The sequence below is a fragment of the Artibeus jamaicensis genome, unplaced genomic scaffold (assembly GCF_021234435.1).
Source record: "Artibeus jamaicensis isolate MK-2021 breed Jamaican fruit bat unplaced genomic scaffold, CSHL_Jam_final contig_944, whole genome shotgun sequence".
Classification (NCBI taxonomy): Eukaryota; Metazoa; Chordata; class Mammalia; order Chiroptera; family Phyllostomidae; genus Artibeus; species Artibeus jamaicensis.
The window spans coordinates 5,530,100-5,548,826 of NW_026522020.1; the positions used below are offsets into that span (position 1 = coordinate 5,530,100).

The 18,727-nt window shown below is 63.0% G+C and overlaps 1 protein-coding gene across 14 annotated transcripts in view; it reads right to left on the reverse strand.

Annotated features, from left to right (window-relative positions):
* Nucleotides 1-3,717, reverse strand: part of KIF1A (kinesin family member 1A) — a 62,981-nt gene extending 59,264 nt beyond the window's left edge. For all 14 annotated transcript variants that reach the window (XM_053655271.1, XM_053655270.1, XM_053655269.1 and 11 more), the window contains exon 1: nt 3,616-3,717. The gene's annotated coding sequence lies outside the window, so the exon portion shown is untranslated. The remainder of the gene's footprint in view (nt 1-3,615) is intronic.
* Nucleotides 3,718-18,727: the final 15,010 nt, after the last annotated feature.

The window sequence follows — 18,727 nt, forward strand, 5'->3', positions numbered from 1 at the left end:
AGGGCCCCACCCCTGCTGCGGTGACAGCTGGGCCCTCGGGAGGTGAACCGAGTCCACCAAAGCTTCCTGGGCTCCACCTGGAGCGGCATTTAGCGGCGTGTGCTGGGCAGAACGAGCGCTGGGCAGGCCTGTGCTGGCAGGGCCGAGGGGCGGGCGATGGCTGCAGAGGGGTGCGGAGAGGGGGACAGAAGACTGGGAGGCAGGGGAAGCTGGGCAAGTCCCAGATCCTCCCAGGCAAGGCGCACCCTTCTCGGGAGCCGCAGTCTCCGAGCCCGGAAGATGGGACACCCCCGCCTACCTCTCAGGGTCTCGAGGGGCAGCAGACGAGGGGCACACATGTCGTGAACACTGCAGGTTGCACCCAATAAACGCCCACGCCCTTCCTGCCCACCCACATCCTGCAGTGGGGGGGACGCCCTGGGGGTGCTCACAGGGGCTTCAGGGTAGCGGCCGCCTTTGAGGGAACACAGCTGCTGCAAACTGTGTGCGAGTGTGGCGATGAGCGTGCAGTGAGGTGAGTGTGCAGGTGTGTGAGTGTGCGGGGGTAGCTGTCTCACCCCCAGGGCCACGTGGGACAGGGTGAGGACTGAGAACAGGGGACCGGCAGGTGGGGTCCAAGCCTGCCTTCCTCAGACCCCGGGGGGTGGAGTAAGGACACGTCCCCACTCCACGGAGCCGGGGGTTCGGGGGTTGAAGGCAGGCTGAGCTGCAGAGGGGCCCCCACCACCCAGGCAGAGGGTCCAGATGGAGGTGACCTACCGGCTGCACGGGGCTCAGCTTCAGCTCCACAGGCAGAGCCGGGGAAGCCAGGGAGGACGCGGGTGCGAGGGATGCTGGGGGGCTGAGGCCCCACAAGGGCCTGGGAGGGGTCAGAGGCTTGGCCCCAGCCGGCAGCTGGCTCCAAACACGCCCTGCACCCTTCCGATGACCCCGAGGCAGTGGCTCCTTCATTGGGCTAGGGGCTCTGAGCTGGGGGCTCTGGGGGTACAGGGTCAGCCGGCGCCCCTCGGCCCGTGGCCAGGATCAGGACTGAGCATGACCCTGCCGTGGTCATGAGTCCAGCAGGAACCCTGCTAGGCCAGGCGGGGCGGTGAGGCACGGCCCCACGGGGCGTCCTGCCCCAGCCCCAGGCCCTGTGGGCAGCAGGGGGACCAGGTGGGCACAGGTGGTCAACTAAGGGACAGAAGTAGAAGACTTTACTGCCCACCAGCCTGGCTGTGGTCCAGCCCCAAGAGTTCTGAGATGCTCCAGGGCATGAAAGGGACACAGGGATAGTGGAGGTGACACAGTAGGTTCTCTGTGGCCGCCGGGATGGTGAGCCCTGTCCTGGGCTAAGTGCACTAAGAGGGCTGGGCAGGAGGACAAGCGTACGCTCGTCCTGGGTGATCACTGGCTGCTGATGGACCCCTGACCGGCCACTCTGCACCCCAGGGCCAGCAGCTCACACCCTCTTGGCTCTCAGAAGCACAGGGTCACCTGGGCACGGGCCCTGGTCAGCTGCTCCTAAAGGCCGGGGCATGGTTCCCATGCTGGCAGCCTCCCACAGCCCCCAAGCCCCGAGCTGCGGTCCCAGGGCCCCTCCAGAACACCCCCACCTGCCACGCCCAGCTCCTCCCGTCCCCTGCTGGCCTCTGAGGGCCCAGTGGCCTGCAAAGGCCCCTCCATCCTTCACCATCTCCGCCTCCCCCACCCCGTCCCGCCTTCCCCAGAGCCCACGGGAGACCTCCCTGCTCTGTCCCCACAGGATATGGTCAGCCGAGGCCAGCACAGGTGACATCAAGGAGGAGGGGAGGGGACAAGGCTGGATGTCTGGACCACTCCGCCCAGCACATCTGGGTATGAGGCCCAGCTCAGCCAGCACCAGCTCTGGGCTTTGGGCAGAACCTGTCTCCCGCCTGGCGGGGGTGCAGCTGCAGCGGGAGGCCCCCAGAGGCGTCTGGGGTTGGGGGGGGGCAGGCAGCTGGCCCCAGACACACCTCTCTGCAGGTTCTCCCTGGCAGCCTTGGGGCCGGGGCCCTGACTGCACTGGACGGGATCCCGGCCTCACTGCCCGTGGCCTCACGCCAACCAGGACACCCATCCCATCAGATGCTCACCTGCACGGCAGACGCGGCACCCGCCGCAGGCGCACCTGCTCCGAACCTGACCACCCTCGTCCCACTGCCACACCTGCAAAATGGCCGCCAGGTGCAGCCCCAACCCCCCACGCTGGACCCCGTGGTTTCTCTTCAGACCAGAAGCTGCCTTCTCAGACGCGAGGCTGACGGGCGAGGCGGCCCCTTCGCCAGCCGGGAGCAGGGCGGAGAGGACAGGTCGGATGTGGCTCCTGCGCCTGAGCCCCCAGGGGTTAAGACCGGGTAACGGCGCCGCCGACCCCCCTGCCGCCCGCAGATCCAACCCGATAGCCCCAAGGGCCCTCAAATCCCACATCGCGGGCACCCCCCGGCGCCGGCCGTTTGGGGAGGGGCCCACCGTCTCCGGGGGAATATCCCTATTCCTGGGGCCGTGGGCGCGCATCGGGTCCGCGCCGGGTGACGTCGCGCCCGCGCCCCGCAGGCCCATGACTTGGCGGTTCCCTCTTCCCCTCCCCCCCCGGCCCTGCGGCCCGCCGCCCCCCACCGCCGCCCACCCAGAGCCCCGCCGACTGCGAACCCCCCAGACCCCCCGGGAGAGTGAAAGTGGGGGGCAGCTTGAAGAGGGAGGACAAAGGTCTTCCCTGCGCTCTGCCCCCCTGACAGCCGAGCCCGGTGCCTGCGGAGCGCGGCGGCCGAGACGTGCCCTGCGGCCCCCTCCTCGCCCGCTGCCAGGCCACACCTGTTACTGGGGCGCTGGCCGCGGAGACGCAGGCCTTGTCCGCGGGTGGCCCCTCCCAGCGGTTGATCTTTCTGGAAAGCAGTTGGGGTCTCTTGGGAAGAGGACACGACTGGGGTGGGGGTGACGGGCAGCCCCCGATGTGCGCACGAAGCCAGCAGCCTGGTCCCCGCCGCAGCCCCCGCGCGCCCCGCCCGCGTGTTTTGCTCTCGATCCAACATCTGCCCTCCCCCACCCCGGGGACCAGGGCAGCCACTCGCGCCCCGCGCCCTGGGTGCCCTTCCCCCGGGCCCGGCCGCTGCAGCCGCGCCCTCCCCGCTGCCCCCTGCCGAGTCCTCTCGTCCTCTCCGGTCCTCTCCGCCCCTCCCGCACCCCCCACCCCTCCCCGCCGGTCCAGGCTCAGGCCGCGCCGCATCCCTGCTCCGTGGCTCCTTTCCAGGAGGGGCAGAGCCAGGGAGGGTCTCGGGGTGTCTCGAGATGTCCCTGGCGGCGCTCGTCCGCCCCTGGCGACCCCCGCCCATCCAAGAGGAGAGCACCGCCGCCGCAGCAGGGCCCGCAGCGAAGGGGCCTTTCCAGAGGGCCCTGCCCGGCTGGAATGAAGGGCGGACACCCCTGAATTTGCCCCATTGTTATCCGCGGGGACGGAGGAGGGTGGGGGAAGGGCTGGCGCCGCGCGGCGCCAGCGGCCCAGGCCTGGACTAGGACGCGGGCGCGGGGTGCGAGCTCCCCGCCCGGGCGCAGTCCGGGCAGGTGCAGGATGCGGGATGCCTGGCGCAGAGGAGGCCGGGCGGGCGGCGGCCTTACCTCTCCCGCGTCACTGGAGGCGTCCCCGCATGGGCGCGAGCCGGGCTCGGGTCCCTGAGCACCGAGCTGCTGCTGCTCCGGGGCTGCACTGGGCGGTGTGAGGGCGGCCCCGCGTGACGGGCTGCGCGCCCCCTGCCCCGCCCCGCGCCCCTCCCGCCGCGCTGGTTGGCTGCGCGCGGCGCTCGAGTCCAGCGCCCGCTGGTTTGTCGCGCGGGGAGAGGGACGGGCGTCGCGGACGCCGCGGGGATGGGGCTGGAGCTGGAGCCAAAGGGGGCTGGGTCCCGGCCGTGACATCACCGCTGACGCCGCAACGCGCTGGATGCAGAGGTGGCGGACTGACCCCCAGGCTTGGACAGGACGCCCCTTTCCCTGCGGCGGCCCCCGCGCTCCCGTGCGACCTGGCCGAGAACAGGGACCCGGCGGCGCCGAACCCCCGAGGCCCCCCACCCAACCGAACCTGCCCGTTGACCCCGCGCCGGGCCCTCCGGAATCTGACCCTATTCTCTTGCAAACCTCTACCTGCCCCCGAGAGGTCAGCAGCACAAACGCGTCCTCTCGAAGGGACAAAGCTGGGAGGGGGGCTCCTTTCACGAGGGAGCGGCAGTAGGGGCGGGACGGGAACGCAGACTCGAGTGTGACAAGTGAGTTGGGTCAGAACACTGGGCCGGACCAGAGCCTCGGGGACAGCCCTCCGGGCCGGACGATGCAACCCTCCGGCCTGCGGGCTCGCCGCCGGCTCCGCGGGGCAGCAGCCGGGAGACCGCGCCCCCGCCCGCCCGCCTCTCCGGGTCCTCAGCTCCCGCCGTGCTCGCGCCCCGGCCCCGCAGCCTGACATCCCGGGGCCACCACGAGACACGCCGCTCTGGGTCCCCACTGGCAAACCCGGCCGTCGTCCCTCGCCAGCCCCTCCTCGGGCCACCAGGGACAGACTGGCAGCCCAGTGCGCGCCACCAACCTCCACCCGCGCCGGGCAACTTTGACAAAAGCCTCCGCCGGCTCAGCCACCGGAACTGCGGTGGGGGCGGTGACGTCATGCCACCTTGAAGCCGGGCCGTCGCTTTCCATCCCTGCGCCAGCCGCCTGCGTCCTCAGCATCCCGGGGCTAAGCCCCCACCCGGCGCCGCCCTGAGGGCCTTGCTGGAGTGAGGACCTCATCCTCACACGGCCCCGGAGGCAGGAGGCGCGCCGCCCCAGTTTGCAGCATCTGTGTGGCTGGAGCCGCGAAAGGACCGTCAGCAAAGGAGACGGCCCGCCGCCGCCGTGCCCTCCAAACCCCCAGCTGCAGAAAGGAGAAATTAGTTTTGCTCCAAGCTTTTTAATGGAAACAAGCTATCCGGGCCCCGGGGGGTGGGGAGGAGGATTTCTCATTTCCATTTATATTGTACTCATTGACTCCGGTCAAGTTCTCTCCTTGAGCCAAAATGGTCATTTTACATACTTTTAATAATTAATCCATTTCATTGTGGTTTTTAAAATGTTAGCATATATATCTATTGGTTCTGTGCTTATTTATTCTTTTTCATGTGCTATTTTACTTGCATTTTTCTTTATTTAAGATTTTATTTTTATTTATGTTTAGAAAGAGGGGAAGGGAGGGAGAAAGAGAGGGAGAGAAACATCAGTCTGTTGTCTCCTGCACCCCCAGCCCCTGGGCGTGGGGACCTGGCCCAGAACTCAGGCACGTGCCCTGGCTGGGAATCGAACCAGTGAGTTTTCAATTCGCTGCCAGGCGCTCAATCCACGGAGCCACACCAGCCAGGGCTGCATTTCTCTTTTGTAACATTGTAAAACATGTTCAAAGAACCAACTTTTAGTTTGGTTGGTATTCTCACCTTTCCCTGCACCCCATTTGTTTCTGTCCTTGCCTGTCACAGTGTTTCCTTCTCTCTAGGTTCTTGGGATTGGATCTGTTGCTCCCACGTGGGCTAAAGGCTTATCTCATTTATTTCTAAACCTTCTCATTTTCCGACGGGTCTATTCAAAGCTACAAAACCCCTTCCACAGCCCTACCTGGCTGGACTCACTACCTGTGAGTCCCACAACTGGGGCGCCCCAGGCTTTCATTATCATTCAGATGTGAACATTTCTTAATGTCCCTGGTAACCTCCTTTTAACCCACGGGTCATTTATGATGTTATTGACTTTCCAATGGAGTTTCTTTTATTATAACCTTTTGTTGACACTTTCTAATTTAATTGGGCTCTTGTTTGAGAGCAAGTTCTGTGCTCCGCCAGGATCCTGGCAGAAAGCAGACGGCACACTCAAACCCACTAGTTCCACATGTGTTGATAATGGGACTGCACTGACGTGTGGGGAGCAGGCAGGGAACCGCTGCTGAGTGGCGCTGTGGCCTGGGGGGTGGGGGGGGAGGGAGTGGCCCTGGGGGCAGCAGAGGCCTCAGCTGGGGGTGCAGGCAGCACACCCCCGGCCCTCACTCTCCCTCCTTCCAGGACACGGTAGTGCCCCTTTTGCCCGAAGTTGGGCACCATGACCAAGTCCCTTTGGGGTGGTCTCTGGGACCTGGGGCAAAGGGGGCTTAGAAGCACAAACCAGGCAGCCACTCAGTCCACACGGAATTCTGCCCCAGGAATAAACTGAAGCTTCTTTAGGGCCAGTCTCGTGGCCTGCAAACATCGTTTGATGGATACAGAGTTCTGCACCCATCCAACACCCAGGACTGGAGATCCTGCTACTTTTGTCTACTCCAGCTATCGAGTTGTTGTTTTTAACTTAAATTCTCCAGTTACAATGGCCGTAGTGTCTTTTCTCCCTGCGGTTCAGGCTGCCGTGATGTACGCTCACTGAGGCATCAGAATGATTCCGAGGGGCGCGGCCTGTCCATCAGCCTGCTGGGGTGGGCTTCTTCGTTGCTGGGTTTTTTCTAATTTTTTTTTGGCCTCAATTTTGAATGTTATATATTAAGATGTCAACCCAGTTTCCTCTGGTTCATTATTGGTCTCATATGTCTTTTGCCAACTCTTTTGTTCTAAACTTCGTATCTTTTCATAAGTATATCTCTTTTAAGCAACCCACTGTTGAAGTCTTTAAATGTAATCTGTTTGTACCTTTTAATTGGAATTTAATTTACTTACATTTATAGTAATTAGTTATATAGAGAATTAGCTTGGCCATCTTATTAAAAATTTGCATTCAAGCCCTGGTTGGCATAGCTCAGTGGATTGAGCGCGGGCCTGCGAACCACACGATCTCTGTTCGATTCCCAGTCAGGGCACATGCCTGGGTTGCAGGCCAGTTCCCGGCAGGGGACTCACGAGAGGCAACCACACATTGATGTTTCTCTCCTTCTCTCCTTCCCTTCCTCTCTAAAGATAAAGAAATAAAATCTTTTTTAAAAATCTGCATTCACTGTATAACTTTTCCTATTTCTCAGGGAGTATAGTGAGTTTTCTTCTGCTGGCTTACCTTTATTATTTCTATTCTGTGTCTACTGCCCTTGATTTAAGACCCTTTTTCTTTTTAAAAAGATTTTACTTATTTATTTTTAGAGAGAGGGGAAGGGAGGGAGAAAGAGAAGGAAAGAAACATGATGTGTGGTTACCTCTTGTTCACCCCCTATCAGGGACCTGGCCCCGCAACCCAGGCATGTGTCCTGACCAGGAATCGAACCAGCGGCCTTCTGGTTCACGGTCTGGAACTTAGTCCACTGAGTGTCACTGGCCAGGGCGAGAACCCCTTTCCTTTGTTTGCCCCGTGTACCCCTGTGGCTGCGTCGTCCCCTGACAGTGAAGTACCTCAGCTTGGACACAGCCCTTGCTCCCCGGCACTGCCGATATTGTCCGGAATCACAGCGCCAAGCTATTGGGGATATTACCTTTTCCTTTTCTTGTTTAAGACAATTAGTACGCATTCCAAGATAATATCATCCTCGTTTTCCGTGCTTCTTGGAGCTTCTCCTGCATTGTGTTACTTATGAAATACAAAGTATCATTAATGTGGCAAAGCCTTCTAAAGCCCGGTATTCTCAAGGATACTTTTATTATACTTTTGACTCAGCTGGATGTAAGTAAGATTCTCCATGGAAATTGTGTTTCCTCCAACACTTAAAAAGCATTACTTTGTGGTCTCCTTGTAGTTTGCACAAAAGTCCAGCCTTCACCATCCATCTGGTTCTTATGACATGCTCTTTGGGGATGTTTCTAGAACTTTCCAACAGTGTAGATTTCTCTACCTCTCCTATTGGAGGCTGTGAGCCCTTTCGATCTGAGTGTATTTTCTTCAACTCTGGAAAACGCATCTCTATTGTTTTCAAATACTTTCTCCTCCGCGTTGTAACACCTTCCCTCTGTGGGGAGTCCCCTGCACTCTGTCCTCGGGGCCCTCGCTCTTCACTCGGTTCTTTCTGTCCCTTCCCCAGCGCCTTCAGGTCATGCAGGGGTCGACGCCCCTCTCCCATCAAAGTGACTGGTCTTGACTCACGTCTTCACGTCGACAGCTCAGCCGGAGAGTGGAAAGAGCGCCTCCGAGCCGCAGGAAGGGGAGGTTTCGTTCCCCGGGGAGGCGGAGGGAAACTTCCACGGCAGATGGAGGGTCTCGGGCCTGGGCCGGCCGTCCTTAGGGGGAGGACTGGGCCTTCGGAGAAGGCTGAGCCGGACACTGCAGGGCCGGCGGTCGGGGCAGGTGTTCAGGGGCCAGGTGGCCTGGACGCAGCACCAGCGACTCCATCTGGGCCTGTCGTCACCTTTTACCACCACGTCCCGACGCCCTCCCCTCCGAGATGCGGGTCGCCGTGTCCTTCCACAGGGGTCCTCGGTGAGAAGCCGAGAAGCCGTCCCACCCGCGTCCCACCTCGGACAGCGGCGGCGGCGAGCGCTCTCCAGCGACGCGCTGGGACCAGGGCCGCGCCCCGCAGACCCGGTGCCGACGGCGGCGGCAGGTGATGCGGCCACAGGCAGAGGGTCCGGCCCGTGGGGATCGCGCGCGCCGCCTCCTCTCGCTCAGAAGGCCCAGCAGCCGCCACTGCGAACGGGAGGCGTGGGAAGGCCACGCTCGTGTCTGGGACGCAGCGGAGCTGCCGTGTCGCGTGGACGAGGGGGTCGTGACGCGCAGACGAGGGGGTGCTGCCCCCAGAAAACGTGAGGGGGCCGCGAGAAGCGATGGGAGACGCAGCGTTCGGGCAGGAAAAGGCTCGTCTCCGAGCGGCCAAGGTTTCCGCGAACACACGCAGCGACGTGCAGCCCAAGCAGCGAGAAAGGTCAAGGGGCCCGAAGAACCGCGGGAGACGTGCGGGTCCTCGGAGCTGGCTGGGCCCGGGGGTGGGGGCTCTGCGCCGTCCGCGGCCGGGCGTGCGGGCCGGAAACCAGCCGCGGGGCCGGGCTCCTCCGCGGGGCCACCCGCAGGCAGGGGCCGCGCCGTCTGGGCCGTCCGCCGGTCGCGGACACAGCCCGGAGGCCCCGCCCCGGAGGCCCCGCCCCGGAGGCCCCGCCCCGGAGGCCCGCCCCTGGATACCCATCTCGGTTGCCCTAGCAACACACCGGCAGCCCGGCCGGAGCCCCGCGTCGCCGGGCAACCGCACTGCCATAGCGACGGTGGGGCGGGTCCTGGGTCGGGGCCTCGGGCTGGGGCGAGGGCGGCCGCGGAGTCCGGGGCCGCGACCCTGGAGTGGGGCCGACCCGCGGGGGCTCCGTGAGCTCGAGCCGCTCCGCGGTGCGGTTCCTGAGTCCAGACTGCATTTTCCACCAGGGGAAAACAGAGACCCACACGGGAAAGCGGAGGGAAGCACTTGCTGTAAGCCTGCGGGCTGGTGTCCAGGCGGGATCCTGCGGGCCGGGCCAGGACCCTTTCCTCCCCAACTTCGCTCAGCCGGCTGAGGACGACCTGCATGGGGCTGTTTCCCTGACCCGGGCTCTGGGTCCTGCACCCACTCTGGCCGAGGCCTCTTGCCCACCTGGTCCCTTCTGGGTCCCTGGGGGCTCCCTCCAGCTGCCCCATGGCAGGCCTTGCCCACCCATATCATGCATTCTCTTCAGCTCCTGCAGCCCTTCCCTGAAGCTGAGAGTTCCCGTCCCCCGAGCCCCACCGGGATGTCTCCTCCACGCAGGCGTCCTGCCTCCTCCACGCAGGCGTCCTGCCTCACCGATGTTCGGAACAATCCCATCCTCTGATGCCCATCTGTTCCGTCCTCTGAGAGTTTCCGGTCATGTTTAAAGTGGGCACGATGCGCTCCCCGGGGTTTGGAAGGGCAGAACAAACGAGGAACCAGGCCGTGTGTGAACAGTCGAGGAACCAGGCTGTCTGGCCACAGTCCTGGGCAGCAGGCCGTGGCCCAGACCCCCAGCCGGGACGCCAGTGTGTGTGCAGAGCACTCAGGAACCTCAGTGGTGCTGTGGACTGCTCCCCTGCAGGCCTGCGGCTGCCAAGATGGGGCGGAGGCTGGACCCCAGTCACTGGTCTGAATGCAGAGGAAGGAGGTCTGGCAGAGTCCTGGTCACTGGCCCAGCATGTGCAGTGGGGCTGAGGTCCAGGAGCTGGCCAGAGACTCAAGTCCGAGGGCTGTGACTGTCCACCAGGGTGACCTGAAGGCAGCCTGAGGCTGGGTGGGCCTGGTCGGAGCCCTGCTGCCTGGAGGCTGCAGCTGGAACGGCCAGCACCGCAGCACAGAGGAGCAGCCAGGGCGACGGCCTCCGGCCCCGCACCAGTGTGGGCCTCCCGCCCTTGCAGCAGGATGCAGAGTGAGCTCGGGTCACTCACACCGTCCGGCACAGAGAAGTGCAATGGTCACCCCACTTCACAGATGAGAAAACAAGCTGAGAGGGTTAAAAAGGCAAGGAAGTTCAGAGGGTACCTAGGGTCGGTCCAAGCCAGACCCCTGGCCCAATACTCTGTCCACGACTCCAGTAGCTTCTCCCAGGCCAGAGCAGCAGGGCAGGGGGCTGGCAGACCTGGGGACGGCGGGAAGCAGGCTCCCAGTGGCGGCCCCGCTGCCCCAGACTCGAATTAATGGAGGCGTGTTCCCTGGAGGGTGGAGACGTGCCTCTTCACGATTCCTGGTCTCACCTCACTGCAGCGTCACCCAGGAGGTGGGACCAGTGTTACACAGTGTCATAGCCTGCAGGACAAGGGCACTGTCAGGGCCCAGTCTCGGAAACCAGGAGCCACGGGTGGGACGGAGCAGAGCTGGGAGACCCCCATCCGAGGAGGTGGAGGTGGCAGGGCCCCAAGTGAAAAGGCCCCGGGCGGCCAGTCTGGGGGCCCCCAGGGACCTGTGCTGCCCGCACAGCTCTGCGGGCCTCTGGCCGTGTGCTGGGCAGTGGCTGCTGACTCAGGGTCCAGCCGGCAGCAGCTGGCAGCCAGCAGGCTGGGCTGGGGCCAGAGCCCACTGCGGGGACACGTGTCCACAGAGCGGCCGCTTCCAGCGGCTCCCTGGTGACCCGGCCCAGAAGGCAATGCTGACTCTTTCAAAGTCAACCAGGTCCCAACGCTGCTCTGCTTTCTCTCCTCTGGGCCCCTCCACTGTCCCCTCCTCAAAGGGCCTGCGAGCCCTGAGCTGAGTCTGGGGCTCACAGGTGGGTGTGCTGTTTGTTATAGGGGGCTTGTGAATTGACCCACCCTGAGCTGGGCCCTGGGCCGGGGCCTGTTGTGGGCCTGCACACAGGGTGGGGGAGGGGAGGGGCTGAGAAGGGGCCCTGGGGTGCGGCGTGTGGGGGCACCCAGCACACCGCTGGGTGCCCCAAGGCTGAGGGACCGAGTGGACACAGTCCTGCCCAGGGCAAGTCCGCAGTCTCACTGAAGACGGGGGGACTGATGCTCCCACAGGAACTTACAGCCCGGTGGGGGAGGGGTGCCTGGCTGTGCTCGGGGTGTGCAGGGTGGGACCCCCTTCGCACCCAAACCCTTCACTTTCGTGGTCAGCCTCTGCCCTCTCTGCCCCCGCCCCCCACACCGTGCTCTCCAGGTGATGCCTGGGCGCACCCTCCCTCAGCAGGTCCTGGGCCCCTGTCCACCCCGAGGAAACAGTGGGTCCTCGAAGTCCCTGCCGCTGCCACATCCGAGGGCGCCACCCACCCACACTTGAGCGGAACCCTGGCTGAGCCCGTGAACACTGCCATGCTGTTAATGAGGCCCGAGCCCCCCCCCCGCCCCCGCCAACATCAACACATTCTTCAAGGGAGAAACGTACGGGTTGCCTTCTCCAATGTGGGTGCGTGGAGACCTACCACCAAGGACGATCAAAGACTTTCTGGTTCCACTGCCGCGGAGCAGAGACCCCAGGGCAGGGCCCTGCCACCCCCGGCGACTGCCTCTCAGTGCTCATCTTGCTCACAAGACCCGACTTCAAGCAACAGACAGACACGCACAGTGGCAGTGAGGCAGCAGGTTTATCGACAGACCACGTGCGACCAGGAGACCATAGGCAGGCACCCGGCAAGTCTGAACGCCCCACGTACGGAGGAAATGAAGCTGTCAGTAGGTGTGTTAGTGAGTGAGTTGGATTTACACACCTGAGCCGAGGTGACGAGTGGGCACTCGGCTCATCCGAGTGCTGACTGTCGAGGTTCAGGGGCTGTATGCGTTGGTCAGCTCCTAGGTGCCCCCCTCTAAGCCTTGGGAAGCGTGCACAGCGGCCCAGCCTTTCCTTCTCAGCTGGTGAAGGGAGAGGCTCCCTCTGCCGGCAGAGCCCCCAGGACGCCCTCCCTCCTGTTCTGTCCCTGCAGGTGACCTTCGGTCCTCCAGCCACCGCGTGGGACTGGGCTCAGAGCGAACGAGGGAGGCACGGCTCCCTTTTGCTTCCAGCCTCCTGCGGTGAGCTCTTCGTCAGATCGTAATGGCCGGGCCCTGCTTCATTTCCCCGTCTGGCCGCTCACCACTCGCTGCTAGTGACCACACCTTGTCGGTGAGCGAGAGTGAGCGTGCTCTTCCCCGGAACCAGCAGGACGTGGTCGTGGCCCGGGGGGGCCAAGGGAGCCTTAGACACCTGGGCAGAGGGACCCCACGCAAGGTCGGCGCGAACGGAATTCAGGAAACAAGGGACAGCATCTGGACCCCGCAGGAGGCAACAGCTGAAATGGAAAACAAACGTGAGAAGAGGCTGTCATCACAGAAACACATTTGGAAATAAACATATGAAGAGCGAGAAGCTAAATAAAAGAGAGAATTCTCTAAGAATATATGATCAAGATGTTCTCACAGCTGCTGCAGGTGGAACGACTGCCCCCACCCCCCAATTTCGATGCTGGAACCTGGACCGCAGCGCGACGTGTAGGGGGCTCTGGAGGTGGGTCTGTCGTGATGGTGGAGCCCCTGCCTCTCCCGCCGTGGAGGACTCAGGGAGACGGTGGCCGTCTGTGACCCAGGAAGCGGGGCCCCACCAGACACGGAGTCTGCAGGCACCCTGGTCTTGGACTTCCGGCCTCCAGAGCCATGAGAAATCGTGTCTGTTGTTTATACGCTGCCTCCTCAGTGGCGTCTGTTACAGGCGCCTGAACAGACTAACACACAAGCAGAGAGACACCCCAAACAGTTCACCAGTGGCCCAGTGACCCAGGCTGTGCGGGTAGGACAGAACATCCCTGACAAGGCTTTGGGAGACCCAGGAGGGGTGTACATGCGTGCTGCACACGCGTGTGCATCTGTGCACGGTTGTGTGCCCATCCCTGGGGTGCCTTCAACCGTGCGCACTCGTTCCCGTGGCCGCCGTGATGACTGACCACGAACACGCTGGCTTCAAAGCACAGAAGCGTGTCCCTTAGCCCTTCGGGTGGCCGCACTCCGTGGTCTCCCTGGGCCAGGATCACCGCGTCGGTGTGCGGCGACCCCCCCAGAGGCTCCAGGGGCCCCTGTCCCTGCCGCTCTCAGCCTAGGGAGCCACACTCCTCCGCTCGGGGCCCCTTCTGCCACTTGCCCCCATAAGCCCCCGCTGCCATCCCCACATCGTCTTCTGCCTGAGCCTCCGGGGACCACGAATCAGGCAGCGTGCAGGCTCCGGGGTGGGTGCGCATGCGGCAGGGCCGAGGACCGGCCCCCCCGGGCAACCTCGTTTCTATTCCACTAGAGTGTGAACAGCCTCCCTTCTCACTTTGTCGTTTAACTGCATCAGGCCCAGTGGCCGTGGCCGTCCGCAGCACGGACGTCCCAGAGTTGACACGGCCCACATTCTGTGCCCGTGGTGCGCCCATCTGTCCCCCACTACAGGCCAGCTGCCAGGAGCCCTGCCCCCGGGAGGCCCCTCAGGGGGACCCCCGGGTAAGTGCCTGGACGCAGAGTTTCTGTGCCCGAGTCTCCCACGGCCACTGCCACTGTGCCGGTCTCTTCCTGTCTGTCTGCCCCAGATTCCTGTTTCCCTCTGCACAGTGATGCGCTTGTTGGCTTCCTAAGGAAGCAGCTGTCCTGACCCCTTTGTATAGACGGAACCACAGGTGAATTCCTGACTCTCAGGCCGGCTGATCCCCCCGCGAGGAACACCCTCGAGGGTCTTTGGTCCCGCGTGGTCCCCAGGAAGTGCAGCTCACCTCCGACAGAAGGCAGTCAGAAGGTGACATCGCAGAAGCAAAGCTGGCCGCAGAAGGGCTGTAACTAAATCTTCTCTTAGGTCTTGGCAGAGAGAGGCTGACCTTGGAGGACGGAGTCTGGGGATCGATGCCTTCCTCATTCGTCTTCCCAGAGGACACGTGGGAGGAGCGGGGAGGCCGGTCTGAGCTGAGGATGGTGTGGTTGTTAAGTTTTCACCGGGAGCAAGTGTGGGCTCAGAGTCCCGTAGGCCGGCCACATCGACCACCACTTTCCGGGGCGGATTCAGGTCCCCCACGACGTGGCTGTGGAGGAGACGGGCGGAATGAGGGGGGGTTGTGGAGGGGCTCCAGGCAAAGGCTGAGCAGAGGCCAGGGTGCACCAGGGATCCGGAGACCGAGGCCCGGGCCAGAGCAGCCCTGGTGGGAGAGTGAGCTCCCTCTGCTGGTCAGTGTGGAACAGGAGTCCAGTTGCACAGCGGTCTGAGCCGCATCCTGGGAGCAGGAGGTAGGTACCCAGAACGCACCTAGAAATGGCAGGAAAGGGTAGCAAGGTGCCCCTCAAGGGCATGTCTTCTAAGTAAGCCTGACCTCCAGGCACTGTCCACCTGGGCGGGGTGGGGGCCCGCCAGGCCCAGGCTCTCTCCGATGGAGAACCTGCTTCCCCGGAGACCCCACCTGGGCAGAGCACAGGGAGCCGCCACTCCCCACGAATGCCCCGGCGCCCCGGCGCTCCCGGCCAGCCTAGCCAGTCTCCCCTTTCCGCCTGCTCTTCTCCACGGTGAATGGAGGCACCTTGGGCAGGTCACTCCCTGCTCCATGCCTCAGTCTCCCCACGTATAAACTGGGGATTTAAAAGGATACTTTTCTGAGAGGGTGGGAGGACCAGTTGAGTTCAGTTCTGTGAAGTGCCCAAGACAGGAACTGCGAGCGGCAGGCAGGAGACCTGCCCCCACCCTGGGCTTTGGTCCCAGCCCTCCCAGATGGATCGGGCAGAGGAGGGGTCGCAGCTCCCGCCCCCCACCCCCACGGGACCCATGATCCGTGCCGGGCAATGAGAAGAAGCTTGCCCTCTGGGTCCCGTCACCTCCCCAGACTCCTCAGCAGCCTCCTGGGCCCTGTCTGGAGCCTGGGGACCCAGGAGCCCCGCCAGTGACGGCTTCCCAGGGGCAAGGGCAGGGGACAGGTCAGCAGAAAAGCAGCAACCCAGACACCCCTCCAGTCACACACACCAGGTCTGGGGTGCAGAGGCGGCACAGGAAGGATGTGTGCACATTCCCAGGGCCCCCTGGGCAGAGACAGAGGGACAGCAAGGGCTGGGGGCTGCCCCCGGGTCTTCCGGCGCTGCTGGGCAAAGGTCTGGGCTGTGGACTGAGCAAGGAGCCAGGGCAGGTCTGTCCTGAAGAGGGGAGTCTCCTGACCTGGGATGACCCCGCTCGAGCTCCTCCTGCCTTGCTCCCTTTGTCCCTGCCTCCTCTGCCCAGAGGCCCTGGGGGTTGGGGGCAGTGAGAGACTCAGGGATGGGGGGCCGGCTGGGTGGTGGGGGCCCTGGGCATCCAGCGAAGGCCTGCAGACCCAGAGCTCTCCATGCGGAGGGTGGGGTTAGAGGTGCGTAAATGCAGAGTCTCAGGCCCCACCTGGCCTCCGGAGCCAGAATGTGATTTCCACGAGCTCTGAGTCGTGTTTCCACGAAAGCGTGAGAAGCGCCGTCACCTGTAAACGACTTGCCCCGGCCACAGGTGATGCTGGGACCTCGGGTGAGGCCCACGTAACACGCCACCTCTGCAAAGGCCTGTTCGAGACAATCGGGAAATTGTCTCCGGAGAGGCTGTTAGACAGTCGAGGAAGCGTTTCAGTTTTGCCGAATATTGAGAGGCTCTGTGAGAGAACGTCCGCTTACGTGTCTCCTGGAAGATGTGGGTGAACCGTGTGGTATCTGGGATTTGCTTCAAAACTCGGGCAAAACTGGACCAGTGGAGGCGAGGGTCAGGCCCTTGATTAAGGAAACAAGGGCGTCAGCTGAGCGTGCGTGAGGTTGGTCTGGGTGGGGGACATGCGTCCTCTGTCCAGATGGAGAATGACCCTCGAGACTCACATTGAAGACAGTTTCTTTATTTTAAGATTTTATTTATTTATTTTTAGAGAGGAAAAGGGAGAACGAGAGGGAGAGAAACATCAATGTGTGGTTGCCTCTCACATGGCTCCCACTGGGGACCTGGCCTGCAACCCAGGCATGTGCCCTGACTGGGAATTGAACCAGCGACCCTTTGGTGCTCAACTCACTGAGCCACACCAGCCAGGGCTGAAGATATTTTCAACTTGTAATTGTTTCTGCCTGTGTGTGTCCCCACAGACTCTGGCCACTAGAGGTCACTGTTGTGTCGTTACCCTGGAGCACAGCCATGCTGGGCGTCTCTGGGGCCCCCACCCCCACCCCAGCCGGGCCCAGCACGCGGTCTCCCACCTACTCCATCCAGGGTGGTTTTTGGAGTGGGGGGAGCTGGGACCCCAGGCCCACCCCCTTGCAGCCTTCCTGTGCTTGGCTACCTGGCCGCCTCGGGCTCCCGCTGATTCTCACCAGTGAGAGTCGCAGGCAGCTTCTCTGGCCCGTGCAGTCCACGTCCGAGAGGACACATCTGTGCCCTCCTGGCACAAAGGTCCACTGTGGGGGTGGGGCAAAGCGCCCCCCTTTGCAGGCTGTGATCCGACCCTGCAAAGGTGAGGTCACTTGGAATAAACCCGGGCAGGCCTTCCTCGTGCCGGACCACGGCCCGCTCCCTGGGCCCGGCCCACGGTGCACCCCCAGCCCCGTCCTCCACCCCATTAACCTTCCTCCGCAAAGCTGTGCCCCTCCCCAACCCCCAAGGCCGCCTCAGCCGCTGCCTGTGTGTTTTCTCAAAATCATCGGCTCACACCAGGTTGATGGTAAAGGATGGTGAACACGTAGAAGCATGATTAGCGGAGCAGAAAGTACATCCTCTCCCGGGACGGGCAAGAAGGAAGCTGTGGCTCGTCACACGGGGGCAGAAACAGCCTGTGGGCACTGAGCCCTGAGATGTATCAACAGGGAATGCAAATCGCCACCACCCTGGGTTCAGGCCTTGAGAAGCTGGGGAGCCCTGGGCGATTCTGGACCCGGTTCTGCCGTGTTAAGAGCAAGATGTTAAGTTCATATGTCAATTAGAAATACCCCCTTCCTCCTCCTCTGGCCCTGCGTGCCCCGACATTTAAACTCAGCATCGAGGGGACACCCAGCAGGGCCCGGTAGCCGGCAGAGGGGCTGCAGGCGGCGCGACCAGCAGAGGCGCGACCAGCAGAGGCGGCCACAGCAGCCCGAGCGCACCGCTGGGGGGGGATGGTCGCAGACTTGGGGCTAAAGCCACCATTTGCGCTTTTCCTGTCAGTTGTGGAATTACCAGAAGTCAACATTTTTTTTAAGATTTTTTATTTATTTCTTTAGAGGGGAAGGGAAGGAGAGAGGGAGAGAAACATCAATGTATGGTTGCCTTTCGTGCGTCCCCTGCTAGGAACCGGCCTGCAACCCAGACACGTGCCCTGACTGGGAATCAAACCACGATCGTGTGGTTCGCAGGCCCGCGCTCAATCCACTGAGCTACACCAGCTAGGGCTCAGAAGTCAACATTTTTAACTTTGTTGGACTCCCCGGTCCTTGGGGAGCAGGACCTGGGGGGCCTGCCTAGCAGGGAGGGGGTGCAGAATGGGCACCAGGCCCTGGTCTGGGCTGCATGCCCCTCCCAGGGCCACCTCCTGGGGCTGCTGGCTCAGGGCCCTGGCTCCGGTCCGTGGGTGGGTGAGGCCTCTGGCCTTGGTGTCGGGGCCGGAACTACCTGGTCCACCCGGCCTGGCGGCCCTGGTTGGCAGGACTCGGGAGGCGGGGCTGTGGCGCCCACTGTGCTCCTGGCTGTCTTGCGGGCCCGGGCTCCCAATGGGCTCTGGGCCTGAGGAAACGCCTTTCAATTGCGACAGCTCCCTCCGTGGTGTCGGCACAGGGCGTCTGTTTGCGAACAAAACACGCACCCCTCTCCGCTCTCCCTGGACACTCCCACGTGCCAGGCCAGGCACGCAGCTCCTCTCGGAGTGGGTCCTGCCCGAGGGGCACGGGCGGTGGACAGACCACACGCCCCGTGTGGCATGCAGCGTGGCAGGAGGGTGCCAAGTTCACCCCAGAAGATCAGGAGGCTATGGCTGGGAATAAATGTCAAGGGCTTAGTCCCGGGTCTTAACGTCTGCACCCGGGACACAGGAGGAGGCAGCCACGGGGTCAGTGGAGAGGCAGGGACCTGGGGTTCCAGAGTGCAAAGCGCTGGTCCAGGATGGGACTGCCACGCGTTTGGCAGCCTGGACACTGGAGTCTTGCCGTTCAGAGCCATCCGGGTGTCCCCTGCAGGCATGGAGAGGGCGCAGGCGCTGCTGCAAGACGGGGAAGACCAGAAGCGGCAGCTCCCAGGCCCCTCAGAACAAGAAAAACGGCCTCCTCGGCCCAGCTCACTCGACTCTGGTAGCCGGGCAGCCTGGGCCCGCCACTCCACGTTAGCTCTCCTGCAGGGGCAGCTGAGGCTCGAGGGGGGCCAGGAGGTGGGGGGGCTGGGGTGTGGCCACAGCAGATGAGGAGTTGAGCAAAGACCAGG